Source organism: Littorina saxatilis, linkage group LG16 (genome assembly GCF_037325665.1).
Source record: "Littorina saxatilis isolate snail1 linkage group LG16, US_GU_Lsax_2.0, whole genome shotgun sequence".
NCBI classification, from domain to species: Eukaryota; Metazoa; Mollusca; class Gastropoda; order Littorinimorpha; family Littorinidae; genus Littorina; species Littorina saxatilis.
Genome location: NC_090260.1, coordinates 17,165,396 through 17,184,418, shown reverse-complemented (window position 1 = coordinate 17,184,418; position 19,023 = coordinate 17,165,396). Strand labels below are relative to the sequence as shown.

The window sequence follows — 19,023 nt, the reverse complement described above, 5'->3', positions numbered from 1 at the left end:
AGCAAAACGATTGAAATATTCTGCGGTATAAAAGTCGAACTCACGTTTAGCTAACGATCTACATACATTTTAACATTGAAGAAATAAAGAAAACAACAAAGAATACACATAATCTGCTGGGGTGAAAAGTGCTGAGTGAAGATTATCAGTTGGCCGAAGCGGTAGAAGAGAGAGAGAGAGAGAGAGAGAGAGAGAGAGAGAGAGAGAGAGAGAGAGAGAGAGAGAGAGAGAGAGAGAGAGAGAGAGAGAGAGAGAGAGAGAGAGAGACAGACAGACAGACAGACAGACAGACAGACAGACAGACAGACAGTGATTCAAGGCGCACAACTCTGGTTCTCTTCATCGGCAACCGCTTAGATCAATCCCGACAACAAAATCCTGATTCAAAATCCTGAGCGACGAAATAAGAATTAAACTAAAACAGTATGCTTACAGTTTTGTTCATTTGCTATCGCTTTTAGAGCATTGATTGCTAAATCTGGTTCAACAGAACAAGGCTGTCCCATCTGTCGTCTGCTGCAGATCTGTCTACAGAAATACAGGCTAAGCTTGATCAGCAACATGGAAATTGCCACTTACAAAGTTGAGATACGGTTAAAATAAAAGGTGACGAAGGAGGTCGGTTCTTGCGTGTGTTATTTTTCAATTTTAAAGTAAACAACGGTGTGTAGGTTCAGGTCATGCAGGCAGATAGATTTACAAGTTTTGACCTACATAAGCTTACCGCAGTACAGTACAGACAACTTACTGGCCTGAGACTGAAAGCCAGGCATCAAAGTAAGGCTCACCTAAATGACGATTGAAGAAGTAAGTAATCCAAATTTGAACACTGAAGCACAACAGCTCGAATAAGCACAAATTCAGCAATCATCCTCATCGCTTGTAAAATCACACACTCGCAGTCTTTTTGGCGTAATGCCTCTGACAACCGACTCAGTGGGTCACCGACTAAAACCGGCCGGTAACTGCACAGTTTCGAATGCATTGAACTGTGCAGTCTTTGTAATTCGTTTCCTTAAAGGCTGTTCTTAACCAGACGAACCTTTGGTTCGCGAACTAGGTTCGTGGGGTTCGGCGAACCTCAAGACTGGTTCGGCGAACTTGTCTTGGTTCTTAACCAGACGAACCTGAGTTTTCGAACTAGGTTTGGGGGGTTCGGCGAACTAGGTTCGGGGTTTGCAAGTCATGTCTTGGAAACCTTGAAGATCGGGCCGAACCTTTGACTCTTCTGCCAAGGAGGAAGACAAATTATTGAAAAACTGAATCTCAATGGCGGACGAAATCACCCAAGTCAAAATTACATTTTCTGAGATTTTATAAAAACAACGCTTGAACGAAAAGGTAGAATGGTGACTTCCGTTCGATTTCAAGTGAAGCTTTTCACTTTTCCGAGCAAGACAACCGCTGAGAGTGAAAAAACGCCGCTGTTCGACTTCGAAATTTCCAGTCGTAGACGACCTTCGCTTCTGCAGCATTGTGTTAGTGCAGGTGAGGCAGTGTTAGTCATTTCGCTGAGCTCGTTTTCGTATTGTTGTGCATTAGGATCATCTAGTATGATATGAATAAAAGCAGGAATGACTTCGGCATGTAAACGCATTGATTTTGTCGAAATCAGCACAGCAGTAAGCTAGATTCTTTCTGCTCAATTTGTTTAATTTTTTTCTTCAAAAGTTTATGACTTTGATTTTGATTGTTTGTTTATCTCATCGGCACAACATCCATCAGGTAAAATATCAATATGTTGAATGATAACGTTGAGATAAGGAAGTTCACACATTTATCTGCTTGCAACAACAATCGCAAGGACAGATCTATCTGCTTCGTTGACTGCTAGATTTTCATTGAATTTCCCAAGTAATGATGATCTCGTTTTCAATTAGATCTGGACAGTGTTTGTGTTCTTAGATTCATGATTGACCATGCAGGCTGATTGAGATCATAACATTGTGTTTGTTTGTGCTGGTGCAATGTGCAGATCAATGGCCCGGACCGCAGGATGACCCAGTGATCAATACAACTTGCGTTCACCACTCAACATTGTCTTCCACCTAACTCAAGGGCAAAAATAAAGGTACATGCTGGTGAAATCATTGTGCAATTTATGTCTGTGAAGATCAAGATAGTTGTTAGCTCTAACTGATCATGCTTATTATTATCAAGTTACATACACACTCCGCCCCAGCACCACCCTAAACCCATAACAACACTCTCCAGTCCAACTACCCCCACCCTTCCGTGCAACATATGTTGCCGTCTGTACCTTGTTTGTGGTTATGGGGAGTGCTCAAATAGTTCCATAACTGTTAATATAAATTAAAAGTACTGAGAGTTTCATTTTCCATTGCTCTTCCCCTTCCTCACGTCACATTACACACTCCCTTTGCCCCATCCCCCACCCCCTCTCTCTTTCTATGCTCTCTTTTTTCTTTTACTTCTTCTTCTCTTTCTCTCTCTCTCTACCTGTATAAATCAGCTCTCTGGTTGTTGCTTCTGTAAGTGTAATGTAAAGTTCTACATCTCTGCATTTGTATTGTCATTTTTCAGAATGCCCTTGTAATAACTTCAGCGTCTGCCCATGGAGTCTATATAGGTCAAAGTCTCAAATGTGATGTGATCAAGAGGATGCCGCAATGATCCAGGTAATATTGCAAATACTCAAACTGATCTAAAAGCAGAAGCATAACGTGATCCACACACATTTCTGCTTAAACATTACAGAGTTACAGTACACCCAGAAAAACAGCTGGATGTTAGTGCATAATTATCTGCAAGTGCAAGCAACATCGACCCTCTCCCCCTGCTCTTTTTCCATCAGCAAGAGCAACATTTATTTTCATGTACAACTTTTCTAGTGCCTCTTATGTTGTATAACTGTTGATATTTAAATGAAGCAAGTGTTTGTTTTCAATGGCACTGCATTTCCCATGTACACACACACACACACACACACACACACACACACACACACACACACACACACACACACACACACACACACACACACACTCGCATTGTCTCTGCCTGTCTGTCTGTCTGTCTGTGTCTGTCTGTGTCTCTCTCTCTGTCTCTGTCTGCCTGCCTGCCTGTCTGTCTGTCTGTCTCTGTCTGTCTGTCTCTGCCTCTGTCTCTCTCTCTCTCTCTCTCTCTCTCTCTCTCTCTCTCTCTCTCTCTCTCTCTCTGTTTTTACATCAGTAATTTTGATCACTTGCACTTCACTGGGATTTAATTACTGAATCAGACATTCAGTGAGAGTGTGATGTGGAGTAAGAGTATTGAGTCTGCTGCTGCTGCTGCTGTTGTTCTTACTCATTACTGTTTTTCCTCTCTGCATAATTCTTGTTCTCCCTTAAAATGCTGGTGTTTTTTTCATCATTACAGTATCTGTTCATTGAGTCTGCGTCTGAGCTGTGATGGGACCAAAAAGATTCCAGAATGAAAGAGGTAACTTTTACTGATCTTTATTTAGTTTATGGAGAAGTTGGTTCACATAATGCATTACAGAGTTGCTGCCTTTTTAGATATATATTAAACATTGTACCAGTCATTACGTGATCAAACTGTGTTAGCCACCCCACCTTCCCCGGTTCCCAGCTATCCTTGCCTCTAAACCCCCACCCCAATCCTTCCATCTCCCCCAAATCAAATTTACTGACACAACACTGATTTTCATTTTACCTTATTTAAGTGTTCTTTGAATAAAATTATATAGCCTGTTGCTGCTGCAAATGTTGTTGTGACTGTTCTTCCTCAGTGTATATTTTTTTCGTTTCCTCAGAATGCAGTTCTCCCATGCACCACAGCGTCTATCAATGGAGTCTACAATATTGTCTGGGATGTGATTTGAGCAAGAGCATGTCAGAATGATCAAGGTAACTTTTTAAACACACAGAACTGATCAAACTGTAGAATTCAAGTACACAATTTCAGATGTTTTCAAATGCATAACATACTGCAACAGTCAGGGTCTTTCTCCACATAAAGAGTGTGAGGTTTTCTTGGTAAAATTGCGATTTTTGTCGCTATGCGCAGAGTGTGACCTTTTTATTTGATTTTTGTACTATAAAGGCAGATATTCAAATAAAAGAAAGTCTTGCATGGGGAGGAAGGAATATGCATGAGGCTTTTGACAAGACAAACTGTCCTTATTAGAGCCTAAACATACGTTCCTTACTGTTAGAACCAAAATGTCAGACATCATAGATGCTCCAATTAAACGAAAGAAGGGCATCCTTTTACTTAAACATAATTATACACTGTACCGCACATTAATAACCTGGTTGTGTTCTGTGGCAGTGCATAGTGGGAACCTTTTTGCTTAATGAATTTCACATGTGTCTGTAACTTGAATCTCCACCAAAAGAAGCTGGACGTAAAAAGGGGTGTCTAAAAAAAGCGCCCTATTTCCTTTTTGATCTCTTTTTTTTTCGCAGTCAAAAATGTGATTAAAAAGAAAATAAAGAGGTTTTTTTACCATCCTGTATAGTCTTGTTGTTCCCATGTAAAAACCTAGTCAAACATGTGGTGTCGTAATATGCTGGGTAATATGGTGAGGAACATGCCTTTAAAGGTCCAGTCATAATTGTGAAAGCCGTTCTGTTCAGCTGGAATTTGATGAATTTTGTTGTTGTTGTGTTTAATGAAATGAATTCGCAACAAGAAGAGCAAACGCTCGATCGAGTCACTTTCGCAGTTCTGAATATTATATGAGGCATCAGATGGACAGGAAGAAATTGCTATTCACAACACAATACAGATGTAAATAATTTGATGTAAAGAATAATCCTATAAAGTTTGAATCAAATCCGATGAATAGTTTCAGAGATATGATATTTCAATTTTTTTACTTCAAGACATACCTGTGACCTTGAAAAAGGTCAAAGGTCACCAAAGCAGACGTCAAAGTGTAGAGGTCACTGGGAGTCACGTTCACATAAAATTTGAGCCCGGTCACTTTTATAGTTTCCGAGAAAAGCCCAACGTTAAGTTGTGTGTTGCCGAACAGAAAAGGCTAGTTATCTCCCTTGTTTTTCTGATAACGTTCGTAAAAGGCTACAGATGTAAATACTTTGATGTAAAGAATAATCCTACAAAGTTTCAATCACATCCGATGAACTTTGTCAAAGATATAAAATGTCTAATTTTTCCTTTGACGCTGACCTGTGACCTTGAAAAAGGTCAAAGGTCAACGAAACCATCGTTAAAGTGTAGAGGTCATTGGAGGTCACGACTAAACAAAATATGAGCCCGATCGCTTTGATAGTTTCCGAGAAAAGTCCAACGTTAAGGTGGTGTCTACGGACGGCCGGCCGGCCGGACGGCCGGCCGGACAGACTAACACTGACCGATTACATAGAGTCACTTTTTCTCAAGTGACTCAAAAAGGAAAACAATTTTTTTTACTGTTCACACAAAGCACTTGTAGATATTTGGTATGTGCCGCATGTCAGGGGTGGTCTTATTCAATCAATCAATATGAGGCTTATATCGCGCGTATTCCGTGGGTACAGTTCTAAGCGCAGGGATTTTTATTTTTTTATTTATTGATTTTTTTAATGCAATTTATATCGCGCACATATTCAAGGCGCATGGATTTATTTATGCCGTGTGAGATGGAATTTTTTTTACACAATACATCACGCATTCACATCGGCCAGCAGATCGCAGCCATTTCGGCGCATATCCTACTTTTCACGGCCTATTATTCCAAGTCACACGGGTATTTTGGTGGACATTTTTATCTATGCCTATACAATTTTGCCAGGAAAGACCCTTTTGTCAATCGTGGGATCTTTAACGTGCACACCCCAATGTAGTGTACACGGAAGGGACCTCGGTTTTTCGTCTCATCCGAAAGACTAGCACTTGAACCCACCACCTAGGTTAGGAAAGGGGGGAGAAAATTGCTAACGCCCTGACCCAGGGTCGAACTCGCAACCTCTCGCTTCCGAGCGCAAGTGCGTTACCACTCGGCCACCCAGTCCTAATACATACAGGTAAACTGACAGGTACTTTTCCACAGTGGAACCCCCCTTTCAGACCCATTCATTTCAGACTTCCTCCTTTTTAAGATCTTGCTTCTTTAGATGTTCTGTGACGGGTGAAGTGGCGCGCAGTGGTAAGACGTCGGCCTCCTAATCGGGAGGTCGTGAGTTCGAATCCCGGTCGCTGCCGCCTGGTGGGTTAAGAGTGGAGATTTTTCCGATCTCCCAGGTCAACTTATGTGCAGACCTGCTTAGTGACTTAATCCCCTTCGTGTGTACACGCAAGCACAAGACCAAGTGCGCACGGAAAAGATCCTGTAAACCATGTCGGAGTTCGGTGGGTTATGGAAACACGAAAATACCCAGCATGCCTACTCAACGAAAGCGGAGTGAAGCTGACTATGCTCTCAGAGTATAGTGTGGGGAACCCAAATGGGCAAACAAGCTCACACGTCACCAGAATTTCTGGAACGCTGAAGAAGAAGAAGATGTTCTGTTCATAACCTCTGTAAATTACCCCCATTTTTAGACCCCTTCCATTTTAAGACTTGATTTTCTCACATTTTTTAAGGTCTTAAAAGGGGTTTCCCCTGTACTCCTAAAAAACCCTGACCCACAAAGTAATTTAATTATAACTGCTGTAATCGTTCCTTCCGTGTGCTATTATCTGTGGTTTTTTTTATATTTAGTCAAGTTTTGACTAAATATTTTAACATCGAGGGGGAATCGAAACGAGGGTCGTGGTGTATGTGTGTGTGTGTGTGTGTGTGTGCGTGTGTGTGTGTGTGTGTGTCTGTGTGTGTGTGTAGAGCGATTCAGACTAAACTACTGGACCGATCTTTATGAAATTTGACATGAGAGTTCCTGGGTATGAAATCCCCGAACGTTTTTTTCATTTTTTTGATAAATGTCTTTGATGACGTCATATCCGGCTTTTCGTGAAAGTTGAGGCGGCACTGTCACGCCCTCATTTTTCAACCAAATTGGTTGAAATTTTGGTCAAGTAATCTTCGACGAAGCCCGGGGTTCGGTATTGCATTTCAGTTTGGTGGCTTAAAAATTAATTAATGACTTTGGTCATTAAAAATCTGAAAATTGTAAAAAAAAATAAAAATGTATAAAACGATCCAAATTTACGTTTATCTTATTCTCCATCATTTGCTGATTCCAAAAACATATAAATATGTTATATTCGGATTAAAAACAAGCTCTGAAAATTAAATATATAAAAATTATTATCAAAATTAAATTGTCCAAATCAATTTAAAAACACTTTCATCTTATTCCTTGTCGGTTCCTGATTCCAAAAACATATAGATATGATATGTTTGGATTAAAAACACGCTCAGAAAGTTAAAACAAAGAGAGGTACAGAAAAGCGTGCTATCCTTCTTAGCGCAACTACTACCCCGCTCTTCTTGTCAATTTCACTGCCTTTGCCATGAGCGGTGGACTGACGATGCTACGAGTATACGGTCTTGCTGAAAAATGGCATTGCGTTCACTTTCATTCAGTGAGTTCGACAGCTACTTGACTAAATCGATGGGTTAAAACCAGAACCATCTAACTGGATTTCCACCATTTTGAGAAATGGCCACTTGAAGATTTCAACCCCTTATAAAAAATAGTAAACACAGGATTGTAGCCCGCATATTTTACACACTTGACCTAGAGGAAACACTGGTCATGCACACTAGTAATCAATTTAATTGAACAACTTTTTCATATGCAAAAAAGGTATAATTTGTTCTGCTTCCAGAATACACTCCTGCTCTTTTCTCAGTTCTGGAGCTAGAAAAGCCCAGTGCACCATAGCTGCTTCTGACTTCCACACAGACCCCACTGTGGCCTGTGCTACAGCAGTCAGAAGCAGCCTCCTCACACATAGCATGTTCTGCTTCCAAGCAAAGCTTATACTGTACATTAGTTCAAATCGTTTTTCAAAGTTTATTACCGTCATAAACAAACAAATGTCAAGTCACTTGCAAAAATATCATCAAGGACTCATGTATTCATTCATTGTGTGGCCTAATGAACGCAACACGCATTTATAAATAAAAATTAAATTGCCGGTACTTTTCATAGCGAAAAAAAAAACTTAACAAAAACAACACACACACAAAACTCTCTCTGAAATCATTACACTTTTTTTTTATTGTGTTTTTCAAGAAATCCCAACGGTAATCTTATGTTGTATCAGCTCATATCGTTTTGCGTTACGCACAAAACTACACACCCAATAACACTAACAACAAACCAAACGAACAAAGCAGCAAACAAGCAAGCAAACAAACAAATAAACACAAGGCTGAAGGCGCATTTTAACCACACAATGCAAATGGTAACAAAATCACGAGCTTTAGATCCTGACTGCATGCTACTCTGTTCATTATCAAGAAAACAAATTGGCATTCTTACCTTTTGTTGTACTTTCCTCTTCACAAACATGTTGTGCACAAAGGTCGAAATAAATAATACACATTTTGCACTTTTAACAGTCGACCTCCTGTACTGCTTTTGTCTTAGCCGTTTGACCAGTTATTCCTGTGTAAAATTCATCTCTGAGTGTCTTCGCTTTTCGAACACACCTTTTCCCGTAGTCCCGGGTTGCAGAGTCTTTAAGTTCGGCTGAACTTCTTCTCATGAGGTGTCACATAGGATGCTTCCTTCATCGATGACAGAATTTTCTTTGTTGGGGTTCCATAAACAGATGGAAGAGATGCTGTGGTAGTTTCACCTAAAGGAGCAGTGTCTGACATATATACTACAAGCTGATGTGAATACACCTACAGGGTAACAGAAACTGTGGAAGCACACACAGGAGAAATATGTACAGGAGTTGGGTAGCTTGATTCATTTTTGAGGGGTGGAATCACAATCAGCAAGTATTGGAGTTGATGCATGACTCGAACAGGAGGATAACCCCCATTCACCATGTTCTCAAAAGGATCTTCGATTGAAGAAACAGCACAATCGTCATATTTTGGGGTAGATTTTGCCAATGGAGACGCATCAAAGTCATCAGGTTTCACTTTTAGCATTGGCAGAAAGGAGATTATGCAACCGTAATCCGTGAATCCGAAGGACAGTCTCCTGAAATGCATGGTGCTTCTTACTTGCCTGGACGGCCTGATGATTCATCTCCTTTCAAACAGCGTCTGCAAAAGACATGGATACTATGAATGTTATCTCCTTTGAACAGGCAATTACTACATGTACTTCTATTTTAAAATTATTAACCGATAATTAAAAAAAAGGTATTATCGCTTCTGCGTTAAAACTTTGGATAATTTTCGTGTTTCTATTCACACAAACAAATGAAACATTAGTACTTGATTACACTCTGACCACTCATGCTCATCAGTTTGACATTGTGATAACCTCTGAATAACAAAATATATTAGAGTCAATTAAACTGACAAAATCCATCAACCAAATCATTCATCTATCCATCTTTACAAGCATACACAAATACTGTAAACACTCACTTACATTTTTTTAATTTTTTAACAAACACTAAAGAGCTGCATGGATACACTACAACATTAAGGCATGAGCACATGCACACACCGTCACACACAAACACACACTGACACAAACAAACACACACGCGCGCAAGAACATTCACGCTGAAACAAACACATTTACCTGCCTGTGTTTTACAATTAGGAAAACAAAACACAAAAAGCTAGAAATCAGTTTGCAGATACAGGATTTAGACTGAATCAGAAGGTTAATCCCCTATATATTTAAAAAAGGAATCTGAATTTCAGCTTTTATGGTCTGTTCAAATGGGGAAAAACATAATACATGAAGATACTCACTTGAATCTGTGTCCTGACTCGAGCAACAGCCAAATTGACTGTGCAGCAGATGTAAAAATGGCAGAGAGCTGTTCTCTGTTCCAGTGTTTTCAGAAAGTGGACCATCCTTTTGTCAGTTTAGGACACCCCCCCCCACCCCACCCCACCCCCTTGCACCCACTTTACCACCAACCCCCCTCCCCGGCCCCAACCCCCTTATTACCACCCTCCTCCCTCAATATCAAGGGACTGCATCTTTCCCAATTCATTCTTCATTCACTCTTTATCACACGAAAGTTAATTGTGTTTAAACCCTGTACATCCGGAGTCAGGAATTCGGATACTGACACTTGACAGGTGTCAGTTACCTGTTTTAGTTCCCACAGTCTATCAAATTCCTTTTTGTGTCGACAGCAGACTCTACTACTGCTAGTTACACTATTCTGTGTGCTGGAGGAAATCCTACACCACACAGAAAGGGTCAAGACCAGATACCACTACGCTAATGTGCGCTTATCTGGCTGCGCTGAGAACAGGAAAAATGACTGTGACACAACAAGCAGAAGAGGTCAGGTGACGATGGCTGCATCTGGCTCGCAGTGAAACACTCCCCTTTCCCCACAGGCCTCGGTAGCAGAACAGACTAAACTGAACTTAGCTTGTTCTGCTTCCAAACTGGATGGAGTTAGAGGGTTCTGCTTCCAAGATGAGCAGGAGAAATGCTTGGAGCCAGAACAAATTATGACTTATAAATACGCAATTATGCAAGATTTTCAAGAATCCTTTACAGAAAGTGAGAATCATGTTACCATAAGTCAAATAACTATAAAGTTGCAAAACAGGTTATTTTGAGGTAATTGGTTCTGGTTTTAGCCCATCGAAATATTGTATTTTCGCCTTACGCGACTTGTTTTCTTCTCCTGTGTTGTCTCATCCTCTGTGCGCCCTGAAAGAGACCTCCGGGTCGAAATTGCCGTACCTTGTCTTATCCAGCTGTGATCCCGCCTTCGTATTAATGTGAGGGCAGTACTTTTTATATTTAGTCAAGTTTTGACTAAATATTTTAACATCGAGGGGGAATCGAAACGAGGGTCGTGGTGTATGTGTGTGTGTGTGTGTGTATGTGTGTGTGTGTGTGCGTGCGTGTAGAGCGATTCAGACCAAACTACTGGACCGATCTTTATGAAATTTGACATGAGAGTTCCTGGGATTGATATCCCCAAACGTTTTTTTCATTTTTTTGATAAATGTCTTTGATGACGTCATATCCGGCTTTTCGTGAAAGTTGAGGCGGCACTGTCACGCCCTCATTTTTCAACCAAATTGGTTGAAATTTTAGTCAAGTAATCTTCGACAAAGCCCGGGGTTCGGTATTGCATTTCAGCTTGGTGGCTTAAAAATTAATTAATGACTTTGGTCATTAAAAATCTGAAAATTGTAAAAAAAAATAAAAATTTATAAAACGATCCAAATTTACGTTTATCTTATTCTCCATCATTTGCTGATTCCAAAAACCTATAAATATGTTATATTCGGATTAAAAACAAGCTCTGAAAATTAAATATATAAAAATTATTATCAAAAGTTTTTTTTCGAAATCAATTTAAAAACACTTTCATCTTATTCCTTGTCGGTTCCTGATTCCAAAAATATATAGATATGATATGTTTGGATTAAAAACACGCTCAGAAAGTTAAAACGAAGAGAGGTACAGAAAAGCGTGCTATGCAGCATAGCGTAACCACTACCCCGCTCGCGCGCTCTTCTTGTCAATTTCACTGCCTATGCCGTGAGCGGTGGACCACGAGTATACGGTCTTGCTGCGTTGCATTGCGTTCAGTTTCATTCTGTGAGTTCGACAGCTACTTGACTAAATATTGTATTTTCGCCTTACGCGACTTGTTTTAAACTTTCAATATTGACCGTACGTTTTGCATAAAACACCAATAATGAATTAAAAATACATCAGAAAATTATTTCCTCACTATACACAATAACTCCTCATTTAAAGGCTGACAAAGTCCTATTTAATTAGTTTACTTACTTCCAGGGCTTTTCCCATCGTTGCGGGGATGTATAAATTAAGCTTCCTGCAAAGTTTTAGGTTTGAAGTCCTTACCAATTACAAGAAATAATCAATTCTTAATAAAGTTTATTGCTATCTTTAGAAACAGGGCTTGGGCTATTTTTAGACCGTCAACACAGACAGTACAGCTTCGTCAATCCCCGCGTGAAGGAAATCGCTCACCTTCCACGTGCAAAACGTAGTGATATTGACACGCCAGATTAGCGCGGTAGCGGATTGTGCTAAGCAGGAAAGCGCGCTTTTCTGTATTCTTGTTAACTTCGCAATTTCCGGAAAACATCCACTTTCACTTTGAGACTGTTCTGTTTACATTCGACACTATCAACACCACTTTGCAATACTGAAATAATTTTTTCTGTTTTCGAAAGCTACAGCCAATCGTTATTATATCCCCTTAGGTACAGTTTTATAACATTATTGGCACATGTAAACAATAGGAATTAATTAATGAACGCTACGAAAAGGGCAGCCTTTAACCTATGAACTTGCAACTGTGTTGACCTGTGTAATGTAACATAGACCACCACCATCTCTGTCTCTGTCTCTGTCTCTGTCTCTCTCTGTCTCTCTGTCTCTCTCTCTCTCTCTCTCTCTCTCTCTCTCTCTCTCTCTCTCTCTCTCTCTCTCTCTCTCTCTCTCTCTTACACCCCTTACCTGTTCGCAAACCTTTACCCAAATGTATGCTAAATGTATATACAATACAAGACAAGACATGGGAAGACAAGACAAGTTAGGAAAAGGTTGCCAGTAGGCCAATAGAGGGATGACAAGACAAGACAAGGCATGACAAGACAAGACAGGACAGGACAGGGACCAAAAAAAAAAGAAAGAAAAAAAGAAAGATAACTAATTCGGTCAACAGATGTAAAAGAAATAAGCATTTGTTTGGGTTGAATGTTTGGGTGTCACCCTGTATATATTTGTATTTTTGCAGGACAGGGTCGAGTTGTGATGATGTCAGGGCGACTGAAGACACACCAACAAGTATTCTTCGGAAGTGTTTGGAACACAAATGAACATTATTTCATAATAAAAAGGCGGCTGACATTGATGTTCATATCGGTTCATGTTCATATTCTCAGCACAGACGTGTGCTTAAAAATCAGATGTTTAAGAACAAAAAGAGACAACACTGAATAAAGCCTTATGAAATATGGTTGGAGCTGGATCAAAAGTGTGTGTGTGTGTGTGTGTGTGTGTGTGTGTGTGTGTGTGTGTGTGTGTGTGTGTGTGTGTGTGATTGAAGGGCAACATTTATAAATGATGAGACAGAAAGCTAAAGCACATCCTTTTATCGTACGTTCCATATCGTCCTCCTACTTTAAATGCTTGCTAATACAGACGTTCTCCAAGAAAACGTCTATCCAGTAATGTCACACGCTTTCCTTCTTTGCCACTACTAAAGCAAACGTGTGCAAGATTGTATGTTACTCGCTTTGGAGCATGTGCAAGAACGGATTCAAACTCGAAATCGTCCCTCCAAAAGCCCCAAAATGCACACACGACTTTTATTTCTCCTGCTGTTGTCGTGTCTTCTCTTTACAAATTCTTCAACGCTGAGAATACTGAAAACGGCATCCCAGACTACAGTACTGTTTCCATACGCGAGTTTAGCTTCCCTTGGAAAGTGGCTCGCTCAGGAGGCCTGTTAGTCTGAAACTAGAAGGACAGAGTTCTGAACATAGATGACAAAGACCCCGGAAAGAACAAACATTTCGCGGATGCAGACACAGAAAGACGTCATGAAGAATGGAATGCTTCAAAAGATACAGACTGTGACGATGACTGTGACGTCATTCACATATACCGAGACGTCATTCATAGTTGTTCGTTCACTTTCGTCAAAAAGTAGATCTCTCCACAATGGCTGCTCCTGTGTTTAGGTTTATCAAGCGTGAGTACGCAAAACGTGTTTGTTCTCTCCTCTGTTGAAGCTGTGAGACATAATCGCCATTACGAGCTAGTCGTGTGACAGAGAGTGTTCTTGCACACTCGACTGCTGCTGTTTCACTCCGGCTAAAGCCGTCGTGAAACATCTACAGTCTCGTGTGCAAGAAAACTCTCTGTCACACGACTAGCTCGTAATAGCGGGTAATGTTTTGTTTATCGCAATAAAAGCTTTTTTTTGAGAAGAATGAAGAGGAATCAAATTTTTAAAAAACAAAAACCAAGACCAATTGAATTGCTCAAAACGTAAAGAAACAGGATGATTTTGGTTCAGTAGTACTATTTGTAGACCCTTAAAGCAATACATCCACAAGGGATTCCAGTGTATCAGTGCAAATAGAAAATTTCTGATATAACTTGAAAATTAAAACAGACTGAATTGTGATAAAAAGAACCAAAATCCCGAGTAGTTTTTTTTTTAGGTCTCCCTCTTCACTCAATCCCCAAACTCATATTCTGTACCGAAAAGAGCTCAAACACACACGTGGACAGACAGACACGCACACACACTTTGGTAAACATCATGTATGCTTCTCGAATCTGCTGATCCACAAAATTTTAGAAATATCGCTATCATCATTTATTTTTGGTCACCGTCTTTCCCTTTTCACAGGCAAGTTTTTTTGTGTAGCATTTCCCATAGAACCCCGATGGCTCCACGGTAGACACAATGATTAGTCCATACCAGTGAGTCATGTTATTTTCTCGAATCAATTTATAACCTTTAACCCAGGAGGGTAAATGACATAGAAGGCTTCGGGTAATCTTGAACTTTAATGTGTTAAATTCATAGCTCATAATTCAGTGGCAGTCAAGCCTCCAAATTTGGAGAACCTGCACTTGTAATCATAACAAGTCTTTTAGATCCCTTTAAAGTCACGGAATGAACTCCGATGAACTGTACGAATCATAGCGTACTCTGGTACGAATGCATTTTGTTTACAAATTACATGCGTCAAAGAAGGAATTATCCGTGTCAGCGGACAGGGGAGGCAACTTTGTCGTGTAATTGAAGTCCCTTGGTTGACAACCTACGCCATTTTCGTCGATCAAACAACCAAATTAATTAATTATGCTTAGGTTTGGAGCTTAATCCGTCAATTAATTTCATGATAAATGTTCTTGGGCTTGATTACAGGTACTTGGATCTAAAATAAGTAAAGTATGCCACTCGATTCTGAGCTATGAATTTAACACACTAAAGTTCAAGATTACCAGGCTTCGTGCACCATGATCAAGTGGGAAGGAGAGACCCAAATCGACAACCAGCACGGAGTTACCACTCAATCGGTGATTTCGTCTTGGAGGCAGCCATTTTTGGAAGGAAAATAACTTACTTGCTTTTATTGTCGACTCGGAGTGAGCTCCCCTCGTTTGTCGGCGATCCAGGTTTCGTGTCTTAACTGGACGAACTAGTCCTTGAGTTTGCCGAACAAGTTCACCCAGTACTGTTAAGACACAAACCATGGTTCGCGAACCTTAGTTCGGCGAACCAATGGTTCGTCTGGTTAAGAACAGCCTTAAGCAGTATTGATGACTAAATACAAAAGCAGACGTTTTATGGCGCGTTTACCGAAAAGACAAAAGGGGACTCGTTTCTCGTTTCGCACATGAATTTGATGACACGATTTGCGGTCGCTGAAGGTTTGGCCAGCAGAAAACAGGCACTCGCAGAGTTTGTGTCAAAAAGTGGTGTTTTTTAATGAAAACGTCGGAGTAATGGGATAAAAAGCTTACACACCTCGTCCTAAATATCGTGCATATTTTCCCTCGGGTAGATTTCCAGGTATTACCTCGCCAGAGGCTCGGTAATACCTGAAAATCGACCCTAGGGAAAATATGCACGATATTTAGAACTCGGAGTGTGTAACCTATATATATCCCAGATGGTAAATAAGTTGACACTGTTAAGGAAATGTTGAATACGAATACGAATACGAATACTTTATTATCTCATACAGAGAAATTTCAGTGTGGTGCACATTAAAAGACAAAACAAATAATAAGACAACAGATAAAAATACCATACGAAGCATACTACACTCGCGCACGCATATGTACACTAACAGGAATAGTAACATGATTCCAAATAGGTTAATTGCCGTCAGCTTTAGCTAAAAGTTTACCGCTAAAAACTATCATTATCACATGACTAGATATGTCATTGAACAATATTTATCACAGGACTAGTCATTCGAGGGTTATCACACTCAGCACTAGGGTGCACATCAAAGAGTATAAAAAATATTCATCACAGAAATCAGTGCATATGTTCACCGGCACACATACTAGTTTTAATTAACTTAGGTATTTAAAAAGCCAATTGACTTTGGAATAAAACTGTTCTTAGTTCTGAGCGTGCGGAATCTGGGAGTGCGGAGGCGACGTCCTGAGGGCAGGACCTCAAAGTGGTGAGCGAGCACATGACTACTATCCTGGATGATGCAGCGGGCCTTTCGCACCACACGTCGTTCATACAGCACAGTCAGTCCTTCCTGTCTCATCCCCACAATCTTACCACATGTGTTCACCACCCGCCCAAGCACATTCTTACTCTTCACACACAGACCTCCATACCAGCAGATGAAAGAGAAAGTGAGAATGGATTCAATGAATGAAGTATAGAATGTTTGGAGCATGCGGCTGTTGATGTTCAGATACCAAAAGTGTGCCAGATGATCCAGCAGACTGCCTTAAAATGTCATAGAAAGTTTAAATGAAATTAAACGAATTAATATTAAATTTTGATTGGGTGTCCAAAATATGTCACAATCATTGCTAAGTTTATTTACACCAGTCTTAAGCAAAAATTCCAAAGGATTTAAAGATGCATAGATGTTTATTTGTCTCTGGGTCGTACTCGAAAACACAATAAAGGTTAAATGAGTCAAATCCACTTACACACTCTTACCTGTGAACAGAGTAATCCACAGTTATCCCTCCAACTCGTTAGCTCCAAACAGTGTTTCTTTCTCACAACTCGTTAGCTTCAGTCAGTGTTTCTTTCTCGAGACTCGTTAGCTTCAGTCAGTGTTTCTTTCTCATGACTCGTTAGCTTCAGTCAGTGTTTCTTTCTCATGACTCGTTAGCTTCAGTCAGTGTTTCTTTCTCACGACTCGTTAGCTTCAGTCAGTGTTTCTTTCTCATGACTCGTTAGCTTCAGTCAGTGTTTCTTTCTCACAACTCGTTAGCTTCAGTCAGTGTTTCTTTCTCACGACTCGTTAGCTTCAGTCAGTGTTTCTTTCTCACGACTCGTTAGCTTCAGTCAGTGTTTCTTTCTCACGACTCGTTAGCTTCAGTCAGTGTTTCTTTCTCACGACTCGTTAGCTTCAGTCAGTGTTTCTTTCTCACGACTCGTTAGCTTCAGTCAGTGTTTCTTTCTCACGACTCGTTAGCTTCAGTCAGTGTTTCTTTCTTAAAACTCTTTAGCTTCAGTCAGTGTTTCTTTCTTAAAACTCGTTAGCTTCAGTCAGTGTTTCTTTCTTAAAACTCGTTAGCTTCAGTCAGTGTTTCTTTCTCACAACTCGTTAGCTTCAGTCAGTGTTTCTTTCTCACAACTCATTAGCTTCAGTCAGTGTTTCTTTCTCACGACTCGTTAGCTTCAGTCAGTGTTTCTTTCTCACGACTCGTTAGCTTCAGTCAGTGTTTCTTTCTCACAACTCGTTAGCTTCAGTCAGTGTTTCTTTCTCACGACTCGTTAGCTTCAGTCAGTGTTTCTTTCTCACGACTCGTTAGCTTCAGTCAGTGTTTCTTTCTCACGACTCGTTAGCTTCAGTCAGTGTTTCTTTCTCACAACTCGTTAGCTTCAGTCAGTGTTTCTTTGTCACGACTCGTTAGCTTCAGTCAGTGTTTCTTTCTCACGACTCGTTAGCTTCAGTCAGTGTTTCTTTCTCACGACTCGTTAGCTTCAGTCAGTGTTTCTTTCTCACGACTCGTTAGCTTCAGTCAGTGTTTCTTTCTCACAACTCGTTAGCTTCAGTCAGTGTTTCTTTCTCACAACTCGTCAGGACGTCAGGATCACACTTTAGACTGTCGGGCGAACACTACACTATTTCCCACAGGGCGAAGACACGCGGTTACATCTAAACACTACACTGCCTGCAACACGTGTTGACGACAGGTTGGTACAGACACAGACTGAGCTGTGACGACACTGGTCTTTACAAGATAAAGGCTTCAGCGCGGTCACGCGATACGTATGGAAAGCCGTTTGGCTTATAACCATTCCACGTGTAATAAAGGATAAATACACGTGTAAGAAATGATTAAATACACGTGTATTTATTTCTTACACGTGTATAAATTATTTATTGCACGTGTAATTTATCTTTTTTCTTATGCTATGGAAAAGCATAATGATTAAATACACGTGTAATAAATATTTCATACACGTGTAAGAAACGATTAATACACGTGTAATAAATATTTCATGCACGTGTAAGAAATGATTAAATCCACGTGTAAGAATCATTTCGTACAAGCGTTTAAAATGCAGGAGTCACGTGGTTAAGCGACTTAAAAACTCGGACTGGGAATCCACATGAAAACACTAGATTACTTCTTCATCGCCTCGCTTTGCCTTTTGCCGGAACAGCTCAAGATGGCGGGAGCGGCAACTGTCACTGTTTTAGAAGGTTTGCGAGTACAATTCAACGCCATTGCCCAGGCAGACCGGCACGGTTGGCCTAGTGGTAAGGCGTCCGCCCCGTGATCGGGATGTCGTGGGTTCGAACCCCGGCCGGGTCATACCTAAGACTTTAAAATTGGCAATCTAGTGGCTGCTCGATCCGCCAGGCGTCTGGCATTATGGGGTTAGTGCTAGAACTGGTTGGTCCGGTGTCAGAATAATGTGACTGGGTGAGACATGAAGCCTGTGCTGCGACTTCTGTCTTGTGTGTGGCGCACGTTATATGTCAAAGCAGCACCGCCCTGATATGGCCCTTCGTTGTCGGCTGGGCGTTAAGCAAAACAAACAAACAAACAAATTGCCCATGCAAAAATCCCCTCTAGCGGCGTCGCCATTTTGAGAGATCAATCGCGCGCGAACCGGAAGTAGTATAGACGAGAGTTGTTGCTTTGCAAGTCGTATATTTTCCGATTCAAGTTTTAATTTATTACACGTGTATTTAATCATTTACTACACGTGTATTTAATCATTTCTTACACGTGTATTTAATCATTTCTTACACGTGTATTTAATCATTTA

General features: G+C 40.5%; 1 long non-coding RNA gene across 2 annotated transcripts; it reads left to right on the top strand.

The window, feature by feature from the left end:
- The first annotated feature begins 985 nt into the window (after positions 1-985).
- LOC138950533 (uncharacterized) lies at positions 986-12,987 on the top strand. Of its 2 annotated transcripts, XR_011450709.1 has the most exons (6): positions 986-1,488; positions 1,976-2,071; positions 2,545-2,639; positions 3,379-3,441; positions 3,776-3,869; positions 12,805-12,987. It is a non-coding gene; the product is annotated as an uncharacterized lncRNA (long non-coding RNA). The 2 variants fall into 2 exon arrangements; XR_011450708.1 differs by lacking the exon at positions 986-1,488 and having other exon boundaries at positions 1,522-2,071.
- Positions 12,988-19,023: the final 6,036 nt, after the last annotated feature.